This window comes from Macaca nemestrina, chromosome 7 (assembly GCF_043159975.1).
Source record: "Macaca nemestrina isolate mMacNem1 chromosome 7, mMacNem.hap1, whole genome shotgun sequence".
Taxonomy (NCBI): Eukaryota; Metazoa; Chordata; class Mammalia; order Primates; family Cercopithecidae; genus Macaca; species Macaca nemestrina.
Window position 1 is genome coordinate 33,154,476 of NC_092131.1, and position 18,658 is coordinate 33,173,133.

The window sequence follows — 18,658 nt, forward strand, 5'->3', positions numbered from 1 at the left end:
CCAGAATGCACACAAGAGAAGGAAATGGAAAATACGTAAAAGAGGTCAAAATATTTATAAGATTGAGGTCAGGTGTGGTAGCTCATGGCTCTAATCTCAGCACTTTGAGAGGCTGAGGTGGGCGGATCACTTGAGGCCAGGAGTTCGAGACCAGTCTGGCCAACATGGTAAAACCCCATCTCTACTGAAAATACACATTTAGCTAGGCATGGTGGTATGTACCTGTAATCCCAGCTATTCAGGAGGCTGAGGCCCAAGAATTGCTTGAACTTGGGAGGTGGAGGTTTCAGTGAGCCATGATCGCGCCACTGCACTCCAGCCTGGGTGACAGAGCGAGACTCCATCTCAGAAATAAAAAATATATATATTACACATATATATATAAAAAATATATATTTTAAGATTGAGAAGATCTAACAAGTTTATTTTGTGCTTTTTCAGTTGTTGCACTTGTCCTGTCTTTTTCTCTTCTCTTCCTCTCTTTTAGATTGCTAGTTTCTTATTTATTTATTTATTTATGTAATTTGGCTCTGTGTCCCCACCCAAATCTCATGTTGAATTGTAATTCCCAATATTGGGGGAGGGACCTGGTGGAAGGTGATTAGATCATGGAGGCGGTCTTCTCCCATGTTGTTCTCATGATAGTGAGCGAGTTCTCATGAGATCTGCTGGTTTAAAAGTGTGTGGCACTCCCCTCTTAGCTCGCTCTCTCTTTCCTGCTCTGCCATGGTAAGACGTGTTTGCCTCCCCTTCACCTTCTACCATGACTGTAAGTTTCCTGAGGCCTCCTTTCACCATGCTTCCTGTACAGCCTGCAGAACTGTGAGTCAATTAAACCTCTTTTCTTCATAAATTACCCAATCTTAGGTATTATAGATTTTTATAGCAGTGTGAGAACAGACAGATACATTTATTTTTTTGTTTCTGAGATGGAGTTTCACTCAGTCACCCAGGCTGGAGTGCAGTGGCGCAATCTCGGCTCACTGCAACTTCCGCCTTCTGGGTTCAAGCAATTCTCCTGCCTCAGCCTCCTGAGTAGCTGGGATTACAGGCACCTGCCACCACGCCTGGCTAATTTTTTGTATTTTTAATGGAAACGGGGTTTAGCCATGTTGGCCAGGCTGGTCTCAAACTCCTGACCTCAGGTGATCCGCCTCGGCCTCCCAAAGTGCTGGGATTACAGGCATGAGCCATCGCGCCCGGCCATTTATTTATTTATTTATTTATTCATTTATTTGAGACAGGGTCTTACTCTGTTACCCAGGCAGGAGTGCAGTGGGAGGATTACAGCTCACTGCATCCTCAACTCAGGGGATCAAGGAATCCTCCTGCCTCAGTCTCCCAAGTAGCTAAGACTACAGGTGCATGCTACTGCTCCCAACTAATTTTTGTATTTTTTATAGAGACAGGGTCTCGCTTTGTTGCCTAGGCTGATCTCAAACTCCTGGGGCTCAAGTGATCCTCCTGTCTCATTCAGTCTCTCCTCTTCTCTCCTCTCCTATCCTCTCCTCTTCTCTCCTCTCCTCTCCTCTCCTTCTCTCTCTCTTTCTTTCTTGATAGAGTCTTGCTCTGTTGCCCAGGCTGGAGTGCAGTGGCGTGATCTTGGCTCACTGCAAGCTCCTCCTCCCAGGTTCACACAATTCTGCCTCAGCCTCCCGAGTAGCTGGGACTAGAGGCACCCGCCACCATGCCTGGTTAATTTTTTGCATTTTTAGTAGAGATAGGGTTTCACCGTGTTAGCCAGGATGGTCTTGATCTCCTGAGCTCGTGGTCCGCCCACCTCGGCCTCATTACAGGCATGAGCCACCACGCCCAGCCTTACATGCTGTATTTCTTTAGCTAATTTATCCAGATTTTTTCCTCTCAATCATGTTAATTTTTTAGTAGTAGTATTAATAAATTATTACTTACAAGTACATTGATAACAGAAATTGTACTGAGAAACAAAACAGACACAGGCCAAGTTTTTTGAATTTCAAATATGTTTATATTAACATATTCTATTTTAGAAAAGCAGTGCAAAGAATATGTCTTCAGTAGTTTATGTAATAAAAAGTCATCTATGGGTCAATCCGTTATACTTATTAAAGTGTATCTCCCACTTTTAAATTTCTAGAGTGAGCGAACATATTGTGTAGTATTTGTGGTGTAACTTATAATACACAATATATAATACACACAATACACACAGTATATAATACACAATAATAATTCAGAGACTATTTAATGATGACCTATTATGAGCTTAGATACCTCAGATGAAAATTTCTAGGGCATTAACATTTTCCTTTTGAAGATGTATTTGCTGTGATAAACTACAGTGACCACTTGGAATACATAGAACTGTGTGTGTCAAGGAACACATAGCATTACATATGAAATAAAGCATAAGTATTTATACATACCTGAAACCTATGTTTTGTTTGATTGCATCATGTATTGCCCAATCTTCAAATAATATTGAAAACAGCCTTTAAAATAAAGCTTAGGGAAGGCATGGTGTCTCATGCCTGTAATCCCAGTACTTTGTGGGGCTGAGGTGGGCGATCGCTTGAGCTCAGGAGTTTGAGACCAACCTAGGCAACATGGCGAAACTCCATCTCTACAGTAAATACAAAAATTAGCTGGGTGTGGTGTCCTAGATACTTGGGAGGCTGAGGTGGAAGGATGGCTTGAGCCAAGGAGGCAGAAGTTGCAGTGAGCTGAGATCATGCCACTGCACTCCAGTCTGGGTGACAGAGCCAGACCCTGCCTCAAAAGCAAGCAAACAAACAAACAAACAAACAAAAACCAATAAAACAACCTTAAATGGATATGATGTTCAGAGCAACAGTTCCTTTGATAATTAAACTTTCATTTCCCACTCTGCATTGCTTTGATCTACATATCTATATTTACTTTTGTATTTTTTTTAAAAAGATAACATTAAATTTACCATCTGCTATGATTTGAATGTCTCTTCTCCAAAATCTACATGATGTCACTGTGATAGTATTAAGAGGTGGCATTTTTGTTTTTTATTTTGAGATAGAGTTTCACTCTTGTTGCTCAGGCTGGAGTGTAATGGTATGATCTTGGCTCACTGCAACCTCCACCTCCCAGGTTTAAGCAATTCTCCAGCCTTAACCTCTTGAGTAGCTAGGATTACAAGCATGCGCTACCACGCCCAGCTAATTTTTTTGTATTTTTAGTAGAGATGGGGTTTCACCATGTTGGCCAGGCTGGTCTCGAACTCCTGACCTCAGGTGATCCATCTGCCTTGGCCTCCCATAGTACTGGGATTACAGGCATGAGTCATGGCACCTGGCCAAGAGGTGGGATCTTTAAGAGGTAATTAGGCCCGTAGGGCTCCTCCCTCATTAACAGGATTAAGGCCCTTACAAAAGAAGCTTTATGCAGCCTTTGACTAGCTTGTCATCTGTTTTCCATGTGAGGACACAGCAAAAAGGCCCTCACCAGATGCCAGTGCCTTCATCTTGGACTTCCCTTACACTCCAGAACTGTGAAAAAATAAATTTCTGGGTTTTTTTTTTGAGACAGAGTTTTGCTCTTGTTGCCCAGGCTGGAGTGCAATGGTGCAATCTTGGCTCACTGCAACCTCCACCTCCCAGGTTCAAGCAATTCTCCTGCCTCAGCCTCCCGAGTAGCTGGGATTACAGGCATAAGCCACCACACCCGGCTAATTTTGTATTTTTAGTAGAGATGAGGTTTCAACATGTTGGTCAGGCTGGTCTCGAACTCCCGACCTCAGGTGATCCGCCCACCTTGGCCTGCAAAAGTGCTGGGATTACAGGTGTGAGCCACCAAACTCCCAGTTTATTCCAGGAATTTTATAGTTTTAGGCCTTACATTTAGGTCTTTAATCCATTTTGAGTTAATTTTTGTATATGGTATAAGGTCCAACTTCATTATTTTGCATGTGGACATCCAACTTTCTCAACATAATTTGTTAAAGAGACTGCTCTTTCCCCAGTATACCCTTGTTGAAAATCATTTGGCCAAATATCCAAGGGTTTATTTCTGGGCTCTCTATTCTGTTCCATTGGTCTACATATCTGTCTTTATGCCAGTACCATGCTTTCTTGATTACTGCTGCTTTGTAGTATGCAATCAGAAATTGTGAGACCTCCAACTTTAGTCTTCTTTTTCAAGATTTTTTTTTTTTTTTTTTTTTTTGCTATATGGGGTCTCTTGAGATTTTATATGAATTTTAGGATGGCTTTTTCTATTTCTGCAAAGAGTGTCATTGGGATTTCTTTTCTTTGTTTTTTTCTTTTTATTTTCTTTTTCTGAGATGGAGTCTTGCTATGTTGCCCAGGCTGGGGTGCAGTGGCGTGATCTTGGCTCACTGCAACCTCCATCTCCCAGGTTCAAGCAATTCTCCTGCCTCAGCCTCCCAAGTAGCTGGGACTACAAGCACGCACCACCACGCCTGGGTAATTTTTGTATTTTTTAGTAGAGATGGGGTTTCACCATGTTGGTCGGGCTGGTCTTGAACTCCTGACCTAGTGATCCGCCCACCTCGGCCTCTCAAAGTGCTGGGATTACAGGCATGAGCCACCGTGACCCGCCTGCCATTGGAATTTTCATAGGGATTACACTGAACCTGTAGATTGCTTTGGATAGTATAGACATTTTAATGATACGAGGTCTTCTAATCCATGAGTGTGGGAGGTCTTTCTATATTTTTTATCTTTTCTAAAAAAATTCTTTTAGCAATGTTCTATAATTTTCAGTGTACAAGTCGGTTACCTCTTTGGTTAGTTTTACTCTAAGTATTTTATCCTTTTTGATGTATAGCAAATGGGATTGGTTTCTTACTTTCTTTTTCAGATCAGTCATATGATTACTACTATATAAAATGCTACTGATTTTTGTGTGTTGATTTTGTATCCTGAAACTGTGCTGAAATCATTTATTCATTGTAACAGTGTTTTGTGAATTATTTAGGGATTTTGACATATAAGATCACATCATCTGTGAATAGAGATCATTTTACTTCCTTTCCAATTTGGATATCTTTTACTTGTTTTTCTTTTCTAACTGCTCCAACTCCAACTTTTTAACATATACTTTATCAGTTGGTATAGGCCAAGGTCATGCTGCAGTAATAAAAGCAAACAAACAACAACCCAAATATCAGTGGGGTAAAACAAGAAATGCTTATTTATCATTCACCCTAATGTTACCACTGTGAACTGGCTAAGATGTTCTGTGGGAGCCAGGCCAAGTTAAGTTCCATTTCCAGGCTTTCATGATTACCAACTCAGGGCAAAGGGGGCACAGCTAATCACACAATGACTTAAAGCTTCTGTCAAGAAATGATACGTCATCTTCACTTACATCTCATTGGCCAAAGCAAGTCAACTTGCCACACCTGACTTTAAAGGTGGTGGGGAAGAGCAATGCTACCTTGGTCCATAAAGTAGAGAGCCAGAAATACTTGGTGACCAGCACAAGCCATTGCTACACTTTACCTTTCTGTTTACCAAATGTTGAACTCACTTTCCCAATCACAGGCAACATATACACAATTCCCTCACCCATAGAGACAATCTTAAAGTCCTGTCCAGTAATGGCATCATGCTCAAGGACCACCACATCTAGGTGATGCAGAGTAGAGGTATATGTAGGTGATGCAAGCAAGGGGTATATGTAGTAGTTTCTATATCAGGAGGTGTGGCTTCACTTGATCTAGAGACCTATGCGCCAAAAGGACAAATAATCTGCCTTCAAACATCACATATACAATGGCAGAATAGGAACAGAACATCCACAGTGAACACTCCCATTTTAAAAAAGAAAAAAATCTGGGTGTGGTGGCTCATGCCTGTAATCCCAACACTTTTGGGGGGCTGAGGCGGGAGGATCACTTGAGGTCAGGAGTTCAAGACCAGCCTAGGCAACATGGCGAAACTCTGAGCGCTAAAAAAAAAATACAAAAATTAGCCAGGTGTGGTGGTGCATAACTATAGTCCCAGCTACTCCAGAGGCTGAGGCAGGAGAATCGCTTGAACCCGAGAGGCAGACTCTGCAGTGAGCCAAGATCACCCCATTGCACTCCAGCCTGGGTGACAGGGAGATTCCTCAAAAAAAAAAAAAAAAAAGAAGCAGCAGCAGCAGCAGCAGCAGCCAGGCACAGTGGCTCATGCCTGTAATCCCAGCACTTGGGAAGCTGAGGCATGTGGATCAAGAGGTCAGGAGATCAAGACCATCCTGGCCAACATGGTGAAACCTCATCTTTACTAAAAATACAAAAATTAGCTGGGTGTGTTGACGCATGCCTGTAATCCCAGCTACTCGAGAGACTGAGGCAGGAGAATCCCTTGAACCTGGGAGGCAGAGGTTGCAGTGAGCTGAGATTGCACCACTGCACTCCAGCCTGGTGACAAAGTGAGACTCTGTCTCAAAAAAAAAAAAAAGAAAAAGAAAAAGAAAACAACGGACACACAGCAGTGACTAGTCTGGAGCACCCTACTTTGGGGATAATGAATTTAGAAAAGGTAAAAATAAAAAGATGGACAAAATATATCAGGCAAATGCAATACAAAAAGAAAAATAAAAAGAAAGCAGAAGTCCTGTTCTTAATATCAGAAAAAGTAGAATTTAGGCCAAAAATCATTAAATGAGGCAAAAGGATACATTATAATGCCTGATATGGTTTGACTGTGTCCCTACCCAAATATCATCCTGAATTGTAGCTCCCATAATTCCCATGTATTGTGGGAGAGACCCGGTGAGAGTTCATTAAATCATGAGGGCAATTTCCCCCATACTGTTCTCGTGGTAGTGAGTAAGTCTCACGAGATCTGATGGTTTTTTGGTTTTTGTGGGTTTTTTTTGTTTGTTTGTTTTTGAGACGGAGTCTTGCTCTGCCGCTCAGGCTGGAATGTAGTGGTGCAATCTAGGCTCACTGTAAGCTCTGCCTCCTGGGTTCACGCCATTCTCCTCCCTCAGCCTCCCGAGTAGCTGGGACTACCGGCGCTCGCCACCACGCCCGGCTAATTTTTTGTATTTTCAGTAGAGACGGGGTTTCACCATGTTAGCCAGGATGGTCTCGATCTCCTGACCTCGTGATCTGCCCGCCTCAGCCTCCCAAAGTGCTGGGATTAGATCTGATGGTTTTATAAGGAGTTTCCCTTTTCACTTGGCTCTCATTCTCTCCTCTGCCGCCATGTAAGACATGCCTTTCACTTTGCATCATGAGTGTGAAGCCTCCCTGGCCACATGGAACTGTGAGTCCATTAAACCTCTTTTTCTTTATAAATTACCCAGTCTCTGATATGTCTTTATCAGCAGCATGCAAATGGACTAGTACAATGCCAAAGGCTACAATTAGGAAGAACTATATCAGTTATAAGTATCCATGCACAAAACAATACAGTAGCAACTTTCATGAAATGGAAACACTAAGTAGTAAAAAAAAAAAAAAAAACCCAAATAAACAAAAGGCCGGGTGTGGTGGCTCACACCTGTAATCCCAGCACTTTGGGAGGCTGAGGTGGGCAGATCATGAGGTCAGGAGTTCGAGACCAGCCTGGCCAACATGGTGAAACCCCGTCTCCACTAAAGATACAAAAAATTAGCCAGGCATGGTGGCGCACGCCTGTAATCCTAGCTACTTGAGAGGCTAAGGCAGGAGAATCGCTTGAACCCAGGAGGCAGAGGTTGCAGTGAGCTGAGATCGTGCCATTGTACTCCAGCCTGGGTGACAGGGCAAGACTCTGTCTCAAAAAGAAGGAAAAAAAAAAAAAAAAAAAAAAGAATGCACGAGTATTAGGACACTCTAATGTATTTTTCTGCTTTTGACTTCTGAGTCAAAAATAAAAAGTATAAGCATAGACTGGGCATGGGTGGGTAATCCCAGCACTTTGGGAGGCTGAGGCGGGTGGATCACCTGACGTCAGGGGTTCAAAACCAGCTTGGACAACATGGCAAAACCCCATCTCTACTAAAAATACAAAATTAACCGGGCATGGTGGCGCATGCCTGTAATCCCATCTACTTGGGAGACTGAAGCAGGAGAATCGCTTGAAGCTGGGTAGTGGAGGTTGCAGTGAGCCGAAATCACGCAATCACACTCTAGCCTGGGCAATAAGAGTAAAACTCCATCTCAAAAAAAAAAAAAAAAAAAAAAAAAAAAAAAGTATAAGCATACAGAAGACCTAAATAATTAGGTAGATCTTATGGATAAATATTAAACCTACATAACAGAGAGCGCACCTCCTTTTCAAGTGTACATTGTACTTTCATGACATTTTCCATGTGTTAGCCTACAAAGAAAACCTCAATATTTTCCATCTTGCATATTCAAACAGCATATTCTTTTTCCATTTTTTTCTTCTTTTTTTGAGACAGGGTCTCACTCTGTTGTTCAGGCGGGAGATTAGTGGCGCGATCACAGCTCATTGTAGCCTCGACCTCCTCAGCTCAAGCGATCTTTCTGCCTCAGCCTCCCTAGTAGCTGGGACTATACAACTGCACCACCACACCCAGAAAATTTTTAACTTTTTTGTAGAGACAGAGTTTCGCCATGTTGCCCAGGCTGGTCTGAAACTCCTAGGCTCAAGTGATCCGCCCACTCAGCCTCCCAAAGTGCTGGGATTATAGTAATGAGCCTGGCCTATCTTTTCTTTTGTGTGTCCTTTTCCATCTTTTAATTAATGAAGTAAATTTACACACAATAAAATGCAATCATTTTGTGTGCATTTTGATTTGTTTTGACAAATCAATATATCAAGCAATCATCACAACAATCAAAATAGATAATTTTTGGAAACAATGAATTCCCCTCCCCACTTATTCCATTGTGCCTGTACCCAGCCAATACCCTACCTCCACCTCAGGTGAACAATGTTTACTTTCTTCTTTTCTTTTTCTTTTTTTTTCATGGACACCACTAATACCATAACAATGATTTACTTTTTATCATTATAGATTAGATTTGTCTTTTCTAGAGTTTCATGTAAATGGAATCATACAGTGTGTAGGTGCTTCTTGACTTATGATGGAGCTACATCCCAATAAACCTTCTTTTTATTTTATTTTTTATAGAGATGGGGTCTCCCTATGTTGCCCAGGCTGGTCTCAAACTCCTGGGCATAAGTGATCCTCCTGCCTTGGCCTCCCAAAGTGCTGGATTACAGGCATGAGCCTACCATGCCCAGCCCCAATAAATCTTGTGTAAATCAAAATACTGTAAGCTGAAAATGCATACCCTAGTAAACCCATTGTAAAGTAAAAAAATCCTAAGTCAAACCATCCTAAGTCAGGCACCATCTGTATATTTTATATCTGGCTTCTTTCGCTTGACTCGGTTTTGTGATTCATGTATGTTGTTCTATCGGTGGTTTATACCTTTTATCGCTGAACAGTATTCCATTGTGTGAATGTATCACATTTTGTTTATCCATTTATCTGGTTATACAGGGGTCCCCAACCCATGGGCCACGAATCACTAGTGGCCGGTGGCCTGTTAGGAACTGGACCACATAGCAGGAGATGAATGGTGGGCAGGCAAGTGAAGCTCCATCTGTATTTACGGCCACTACCCATCACCCACATTACCGCCTGAGCTCCTGTCAGATCAGCGGCGACGTTAAGAGTTTCATAGGAGCGTGAACCTTAATGTGAACTGCACAGGTAAGGGATCTAGGATGTGTGCTCCTTATGAGAAGCTAATGCCTGATGATCTGTCCCTGCCTCCCATCAACCCCAGATGGGACTGTCTAGTTACAGGAAAACAAACTCAGGGCTCCCACTGATTCTACATTATGGTGAGTTGTATAACTATTTCATTATGTATTACAATGTAATAATAATAGAAATAAAGTGCACAATAAATGTGATGTGCTCGAATCATCCAGAAACCATGCCCCACTGCCATCTGTGGAAAAACTGTCTTCCACAGTCCCTGGTGCCAAAAACATTGGGGACCACTGTGTTTACGGTTGCTTGGTTTGTTTCCACATTTGTTTAGTACGAAGAAAAATAATATGAGCGGCTGGGTACGGTGGCTCACACTTGTAATCCCAGCACTTCGGGAGGCCGAAGTGGGCGGATCATGAGGTCAGGAGATCGAGACCATCCTGGCTAACACGGTGAAACCCCATCTCTACTAAAAATACAAAAAAATTAGCTGGGCATGGTGGCATGTGCCTGTAATTCCAGCTACTCAGGAGGCTGAGGCAGGACAATCACTTGAACCAGGGAGGCAGAGGTTGCAGTGAGCTGAGATTGCACCACTGCACTCCAGCCTGGTGACAGAGTGAGACTCTGTCTCAAAAAAATAAAATAATAAAAAAATAATAATATGAGCATTTGTGTCCAAGTCTTTGTATGGACATGTATTTTCCTCTCTCTTGGGTAGATACCTAGGAGAGGAATTGTTGAGTTGTATGGTAAGTTTATTTTTCCCTTCTCTTTATTTCCAGCTGTTCTGTGCCATTCTGTTCTAGCTATGTCTGTAAATAAAGTACAGCCACAAGATTAAAAAAAAAAAAATCCAACCTGAGTATCTGTCTTTTAATAAGGCTATTTAACCCAGTCACCTTCATCATGATTACCGCATGTAGTCATGTCATTATTCCCAATGTAGTCATTGTCCTTATTTTAATAAGGCTATTCAACCCAGTCACATTCATCATGACTACTGCATGTAGTCATGTCATTATTCCCACCATCTTACTCTTTTTTTTTTTTTTTTGAGACAGAGCCTCACTCTGTCGCCCAGGCTGGAGTGCAGTGGCGCAATCTCGGCTCACTGCAAGCTCCGCTTCCCGGGTTTGTGCCATTCTCCTGCCTCAGCCTCCCAAGTTGCTGGGACTACGGGCACCCGCCACCATGCCCAGCTAATTTTTTTTGTATGTTTTTAGTAGAGACGGGGTTTCACCATGCTAGCTAGGATGGTCTCAATCTCCTGACCTCGTGATCCACCCGCCTCGGCCTCCCAAAGTGCTGGATGACAGGTGAGAGCCACCGCGCCCAGTGCCTATCTTCCTTTGTTTTGTATTTACCATTGCTGCTGCTTCCCTCTCCTCTTCTGCATTTCTTTTTCCTTTTAGTTTTTAAAAAATTTACACATAATGAAACATACAGTTTGTAATGGTGCAATTCCATACATTTTGACAAATTCTGCTTTTTTTAATGAGCTGAATTTCTCTTTTCTGTTGTCTCTTGGTTTAGGAGACATACATTCCATATAATTACTATAGGGTTTGGCTATGTAAAGTAAAACCCAGGTAGGCACTTCCAATGTGTTAGTAAATATGGTCTTTCAATTTTAAAGCTTATATTTAAAACTTTGAACAGTTCTCCCACAGAAAGAGCGTAACTTTCCAGTGGAAGCTCTCGTTACAACTAATTGGCTTGTCTTTGATATTCAGGTTTGAAATAATCACAATGGCAATGGGAATAAGAATATCATAATTGGCCTATCCAGGATGATTTCACCCATATTATTGGGGTGGGGGGCAGCAAGAGGAGTGAGCCACAATCCAGTCCTATAACTTTTTTTTGAGAAAGAGTCTCACTCTGTAGTCCAAGCTGGAGTGCAGTGGTGTGATCTCGGCTCACTGCAACCTCTGCCTCCCTGGCTCAAGCGATTCTCATGCCTTAGCCTCCTGAGTAGCTGGGACTACAGGTGCATGCCACCACGCGTGGCTCATTTTTTGTATTTTAGTAGAGACGGGGTTTCACCATGTTGTCCAGGGTGGTCTCAAACTCTTGAGCTCAGGCAATTCACCTGCCTCGGCCTCCCAAAGTGCTGGGATTACAGGCGTAAGCCACCACGCCCAGCCTGATGTTAATTTATTTAAGGAATTCTATACCAGTGATGAGGGAAGAGAAAGAATTATCTTCAGACCTTTTTCTTTCTTTCTATCTATTGTATATTTCTAAATAAACAATTAAATATTTTTGTGATATTAAAACTTAAAACCAGTATCACACTGTACCTAACTGTTCTACAATTTACTTTCTCTTAATAATAAATAGGTCATAGTTATTTCCATTTAAGTGATATAGCTCAATCTCATTTATATTATTTATGGTAAAAGACACATAACAGAAAATTTACCATCTTAACCATTTTATTTATTTTGAGATGGAGTTCTTCTCTGTCACCTAGGCTGGAGTACAGTGGCACAATCTCGGCTCACTGCAACCTCCACCTCCCAGGTTCAAGTGATTCTCCTGCCTCAGCCTCCTGAGTAGCTGGGATTATAGGTGCGTGCTGCCACACCCAGCTAATTTTTTTGTATTTTTAGTAGATACTGGGTTTTGCCATGTTGACCAGGCTGGTCTTGAACTCCTGACCTCAGGTGATCTGCCTGCCTTGGCCTCCCAAAGTGCTGGGATTGCAGGCATGAGCCACCCTGCCCAGCCATCTTACCCATTTTAAAGCATACAGTTCAATGGCTTTAGTACATTCATACTGTTGTACAACCAATCTCCAGAACTCTTTTCATCTTGCAAAACTGAAACTCCACACCCATTAAACAACTGTCTATTCCCCAATCCCCATAGCCACTGGCAACCACCACAGTACTTTCCATCTCCGTGAATTTGACTACTCTAGATACCTCATGTAAACAGAATCATACAGTATGTGTCTTTTTGTGACTGGCTTATTTCACTTCGCACAATGGCTTCAAGGTTCATCGATGTTACAGCATGTGTCAGAATTTCTTTCCTTTGTAAGGGTGACTCATATTCCATTGTATGTACAGAGGACATTTTGTTGATCTATTCATCTGTTGATGGACACTTGAGTTGCTTCCACCTCTTGGCTATTGTAAATAATGCTGTGATGAATATGGGTGTGCAAATACTCTCTTTAAGATCTTTCTTTTGATTCTTCTGAATACATGTCAAGAAGTGGAATTGCCGGAATCATGTGGTAATTCCATTTTTAACTTTTTGAGGAACTGCCATATTCTTTGTGGCTATATCATTTTACATTTCCATGAACAGTGCACAAGAGTTCTAATTCGCTTCTTTTAGAGACAGTGTCTTGCTCTGTTGCCCAGGCTGGAGTGCAGTGGCACAACCATAGCTCACTGCAGCCTGGAATTCCTGAGCACAGGCCTCTCACCTCAGCCTCCAGAGTAGCTGGAACTATGGGCATGTGCAGTGCACAGCTAAGGGTTACAATTCCTACATATCCTCACAAATACTTTTCAAAACTATTGCTTCTTTCTTTTAATAGTGGCTAAGGGGTGTGAGGTAGCATCTCATTGTGGTTTTAATTTGCATTTCCCTAATGATTAGTGATATTGACCATCTTTTCGCATGTTTCTTGGCCATTTGTGTACCTTCTTTGGAGAAATGTTTAAGTCCTTTGCCCATTTTAAACCTCCCTCATTTTTTGTAGATGTTCATGACATTCCATAGATAAGACCCCCCCCACCGCTTTTTTTTTTTTTTTGAGACGGAGTCTCTGTCTTCAGGCTGGAGTGCAGTGGTGCGATCTCGGCTCACTGTAACCCGTCTCCTGGGTTCAAGCAATTCTTGTGCCTCAGCCTCCTGAGTAGCTGGGACTACAGGTGTGCACCACCACACCCGGCTAATTTTTTGTTTTTTAGTAGAGAGAGAGGTTTTCTCCATGTTGCCCAGGGTGGTCTTGAACTCCAGAGGTCAGGCAATCCACCCACCTCAGCCTTCCAAGGTGCTAGGATTACAGGTGTGAGTCACCATGCCTGGCTATAAGATCCTTTTGATGGACATTTAGTTTTTCTCTTTTATAAGCAGCAGTGCAGTAAACATCCTTCTGCCTGCTTCCTTGTACACATGTGAATGTTTCTTCACATACATATCACATTGTCCATGCAGAGGTATTTTAAAGTAAATCACCTGTATGATACTATTAAGTAACCAAAACAATAGAATTGGGCTCACAGGTATCCGCAATTTTTATTTTAGTGGATCTTGCCAACAGCTGTAAAAAATGGTCATAAATATTTGTACTTCTGTCAGCATGACGTCAGTACTCATTTCTCCAAACCCTTGTTATATGTATTGGAAAATCTGATCAGTCACTTGTTTTTTAGGGGAGGGAAGTGTCTTGCACAGAAATCTATAATTTTAATATATTCAAACTTTTCAATCTTTTTAGATTCTGCTTAAGAATTCTATCCAAAGGCGATAAACACATTTTTCTTTATATTTATTTTCCTAATGCTTCCATAGCTTAGAAATAAGTTTAGGCTGGGTGCAGTGGCTCATGCCCATAATCCCAACACTTTAGAAGGCCAAGGTGGGCAATATGGCAAAATCCTATCTCTATAAGAAATACAAAAATCCTAGCTCCTTGAGAGGCTGGGGTGGATCATTAGGGCCTGGGAAGGTCAAGGATGCAGTGAGCCGTGATTGTGCCAACGTACTGCTGCCTGGTGACAGAGTGAGAAACTGTCTCAAAAAAAAAAAAAAAAAAAAAAAGTAGATCTTTGATCCACTTGGAATATTTTTATGAATCATGTGAAGTAGGAATCAATTTTTTTTTTTTTTGAGACAGTGTGTCACTCTTGCCAAGGCTGGAGTGCAATGGCATGATCTCGGCTCATCGCAACCTCCATCTCTCAGGTTCAAGTGATTCTTCTACCTCAGGCTCCTGAGTAGCTGGGATTACAGGCATTCGCCACGATGCCTGCCTAATTTTTTTTGTATTTCTAGTAGAGATGGGGTTTCTCCATGTTGGTCAGGCTGGTCTCCGCCTCCCGACCTCAGGTGATCTGCCTGCCTTGGCCTCCCAAAGTGTTGGGATTACAGGTGTGAGCCACTGCGCCCAGCCTAATTTTTTTTTTCAAATGGATAGCCACCTTGCCATGGTGTAATAATCAGTAACATTTACTGAACAACACTTCCTTGGGCCAGGTACTATTCAATTTAATCTCACTTTATCAGGTTTGCTTTGAGGATTAAGCATTTTAAAGAGGAAACAAGGAAGGCAACAAATGGTTATATGGTTTGTCCAATTCATACAGATACTAACTGGTGGAATTAGTATTCTAACACTAACAGAATGACTCCAGACTATTTGCCCTTTTAAGAAAATTTCCTTTTCCCACAGAAATGAAATACCACCTTAATAGTATAACAAATTCCCACAAATACATAGGTTTTTTTGTTTGTTTGTTTTTGAGACAGTGTTTCACTCTGTCGCCCAGGCTGGAATACAGTGGTGCAATCTCAGCTCACTGCAACCTCTGCCTCCCTGGTTCAAGCGATTCGCCTGCCTCAGCCTCCCAAGTAGTTGGGACTACAGGCATGCACCACCATGCCCAGTTAATTTTAGAAATTTTTAGTAGAGATGGGGTTTACACCATGTTGGCCAGGCTGGTCTCAAACTCCTGACCTCAAGTGATCTGCCTGCCTCAGTCTCCCAAAGTGCTGGGATTTTAAAACATTACTTATTTTTTTGAGACGGAGTCTCGCTCTGTTGCCCAGGCTGGAGTGCAGTGGTGTGATCTTGGCTCACTGCAAGCTCCGCCTCCTGGGTTCACGCAATTCTGCCTCAGCTTCCCGAGTAGCTGGGACTACAGGTGCCCACCACCATGCCCGGCTAATTTTTTGTATTTTTAGTAGAGACAGGGTTTCACCGTGTTAGCCAGGATGGTCTCCATCTCCTGACCTCGTGATTCTCCCGCCTCAGCCTCCCAAAGTGCTGGGATTACAGGCTTCAGCCACAGCACCCAGCCAGTGCTGGGATTATATATAGGTTTGCTAATGGATTTTCTGTGTTGTTTCAATGATCTATTTGTTTATTCTATTTATTTTTTATTTTTGAGACAGTTTCACTGTCGTTACCCAGGCTGGAGTGTAATGGTGTGATCTCGGCTCACCACAACCTCTGCCTCATAGGTTCAAGAAATTCTCCTGCCTCAGCCTCCTGAGTAGCTGGGATTACAGGCATGTGCCACCACACCCAGCTAATTTTGTATTTTTAGTAGAGATGGGGTTTCTTCATGTTGGTCACGCTGGTCTCCAACTCCCGACCTCAGCTGCCTGCCTCAGCCTCCCAAAGTGCTGGGATTACAGGCATGAGGCACCGCACCCAACTATTTGTTTATTCTTACACTACCTGTGATCATTTAAAAAATCTAATCTGGGTTTCAGATTAATCTAAAGTGGCTCACGCCTGCAATCCCAGCATTCTGGGAGGCCGAGGCAGGAGGATAGCTTGAGCCCAGGAGTTCGAGACCAGCCTGGGCAACATAGGGTGAAACCCTGTCTCTACAAAAATATAAAATAATTAGCTGGGAGTAGTGACACATGCCTATAGTCCTAGCTACTCCAGAGTGAGGCAGGAGGATGACTTGAGCCCAGGAGATTGAGGCTGCAGTGAGCTGTGATTCCATCACTGCACTCCAACCTGGGCAACAGAGACAGATCCTGTCCCTAAAAAAGAAAAAACAACAACCCCCCCCCCAATCTGATCATGTTATCCATTCTGCTTGAAATTTTAATAGCACCTCATTTATTTATTTATTTATTTTGAGACGGAATTTCACTCTGGTTGCCCAGGCTGGAGTGCAATGGCGTGGTCTCGGCTCACCGCAACCTCCGCCTCCCAGGTTCAAGCGATTCTCCTGCCTCAGCCTTCCAAGTAGCTGGGATTACAGGTTTCTGCCACCACGCCCGGCTAATTTTTGTATTTTTAATTGAGACGAGGTTTCACCATGTTGGCCAGGCTGGTCTCTAACTTCTGACCTCAGGTGATCCGCCCACCCCGGCCTCCCAAAGTGCTAGGATTATAGGCATGAGCCACCATGCCCGGCCAATAGCACCCTATTGACCTATGGATTAAGCCCAGACCCTTTGGCATGTCATGTAAGACCCCCTCCTTTCTCTGGAGTCTCATGTGGGTACAGAACCCTTCCCTGATGAGATTCCCTATATTCTAGTCATAAAAACCTTCTGGTAGCTATCTGAACAGGCCAAGCACATTCACTCTGAGTAACACTGTACGTCCTTGCTTTTGTTCATATTGTTTCCTATGCTTCATCTTCTATTCCTAATTTATTGGAGAAGCACCTATTCATTTTCAAGATTAGCTCAAACCACATGACCACTGGCCTTTCCTCCCTCCCTATCCCAACCAGTAGAAAAAAATCATTCCACCTTTATGTGCCCATGACATGCTTCTGAAACTTTTACCCTAACACTGCTATTTTACGGTATTTATTCATTTACATGTTTTTCTCTCCCACCATAATGAGTGTCTTGAGGGCAGGACCATATCTTATTAAGCACCTAGTATACATTTAATAAATGTTTATTGAGTAAGTCAGTATAAAACAATGACCATCAAATTATGTGAGCAATCATCAGAATATCTGATTTCTAAAAAGATGCAACAAAATTTTTTATTGTAAATTGACAGTTTATAATTGTACAAATTTATGAGTTACAAAGTGATGTCGTAAATTGTAGATAGAGTATGGAATAGTTAAATCAAGCTAGTTAACATATCCAATACTTCAAATACATTTCTGTGATGAGAGTATCAATTTTGAAATGTATAATGCTCCATTAAGTATACGCCACACTGTACAACAGAACTCAAAAAAAGTATGAAACATATTCTTCTTGTCTGAGATTTTTTTTTTTTTTTTTTTTTGAGACGGAGTCTCGCTGTGTCGCCCAGGCTGGAGTGCAGTGGCCGGATCTCAGCTCATTGCAAGCTCTGCCTCCCGGGTTTTTACGCCATTCTCCTGCCTCAGCCTCCCGAGTAGCCGGGACTACAGGCGCCCGCCACCTCGCCCGGCTAGTTTTTTGTATTTTTTAGTAGAGACGGGGTTTCACCGTGTTAGCCAGGATGGTCTCGAACTCCTGACCTCGTGATCCGCCCGTCTCGGCCTCCCAAAGTGCTGGGATTACAGGCTTGAGCCACCGCGCCCGGCTGTCTGAGATTTTATACCTTTTGATCAGCATTAATTTTTTTTTTTTTTTTTTGAGACAGTCTCACTTTGTCACCCAGGCTGGAATGCAGTGGTGCAATCTCAGCTCACTGCAACCTCCGCCTCCTGGGTTCAAGAGGTTCTCCTGCCTCGGCCTCCCCAGTAGCTGGGATTATAGGCACGTGACACCACACCCAGCTAATTTTTTTGTAGTTTTAGTAGAGATGGGGTTTTGCCATGTTGTCCAGGCTGGTCTCGAACTCCTGACCTCAGGTGATCCACCCACCTCGGCCTCCCAAAGTGCTGGGATTACAGATGTGAGCCACCGTGCCTGGCCTAATTTTTATGAGACAAAATATCAATTTCAGAACAGCATCAGTGACCAGGCACAGTGGCTCATGCCTGTAATCCCAGCACTTTGGGAGGCTGAGGTGGGCGGATCATGAGGTCAAGAGACCAAGACCATCCTGGCCCACATGGTGAAACCCTGTCTCTACTAAAAATACAAAAATTAGCTGGGCGTGGTGGCATGCACCTGTAGTCCCAGCTACTCCACAGGCTGAGGCATGAGAATCGCTTGAACCTGGGAGGCGGAGGTTGCGGTGAGCTGAGATCGCGCCACTGCACTCCAGCCTGGTGACAGAGCGAGACTCCGTCTCAAAACAAACAAACATACAAACAAACAACAAAAAAGCAGCATCAGAAAGTGAGCAGACCAGGCACGGTGGCTCACGCCTGTAATTCCAGCACTTTGGGAGGCT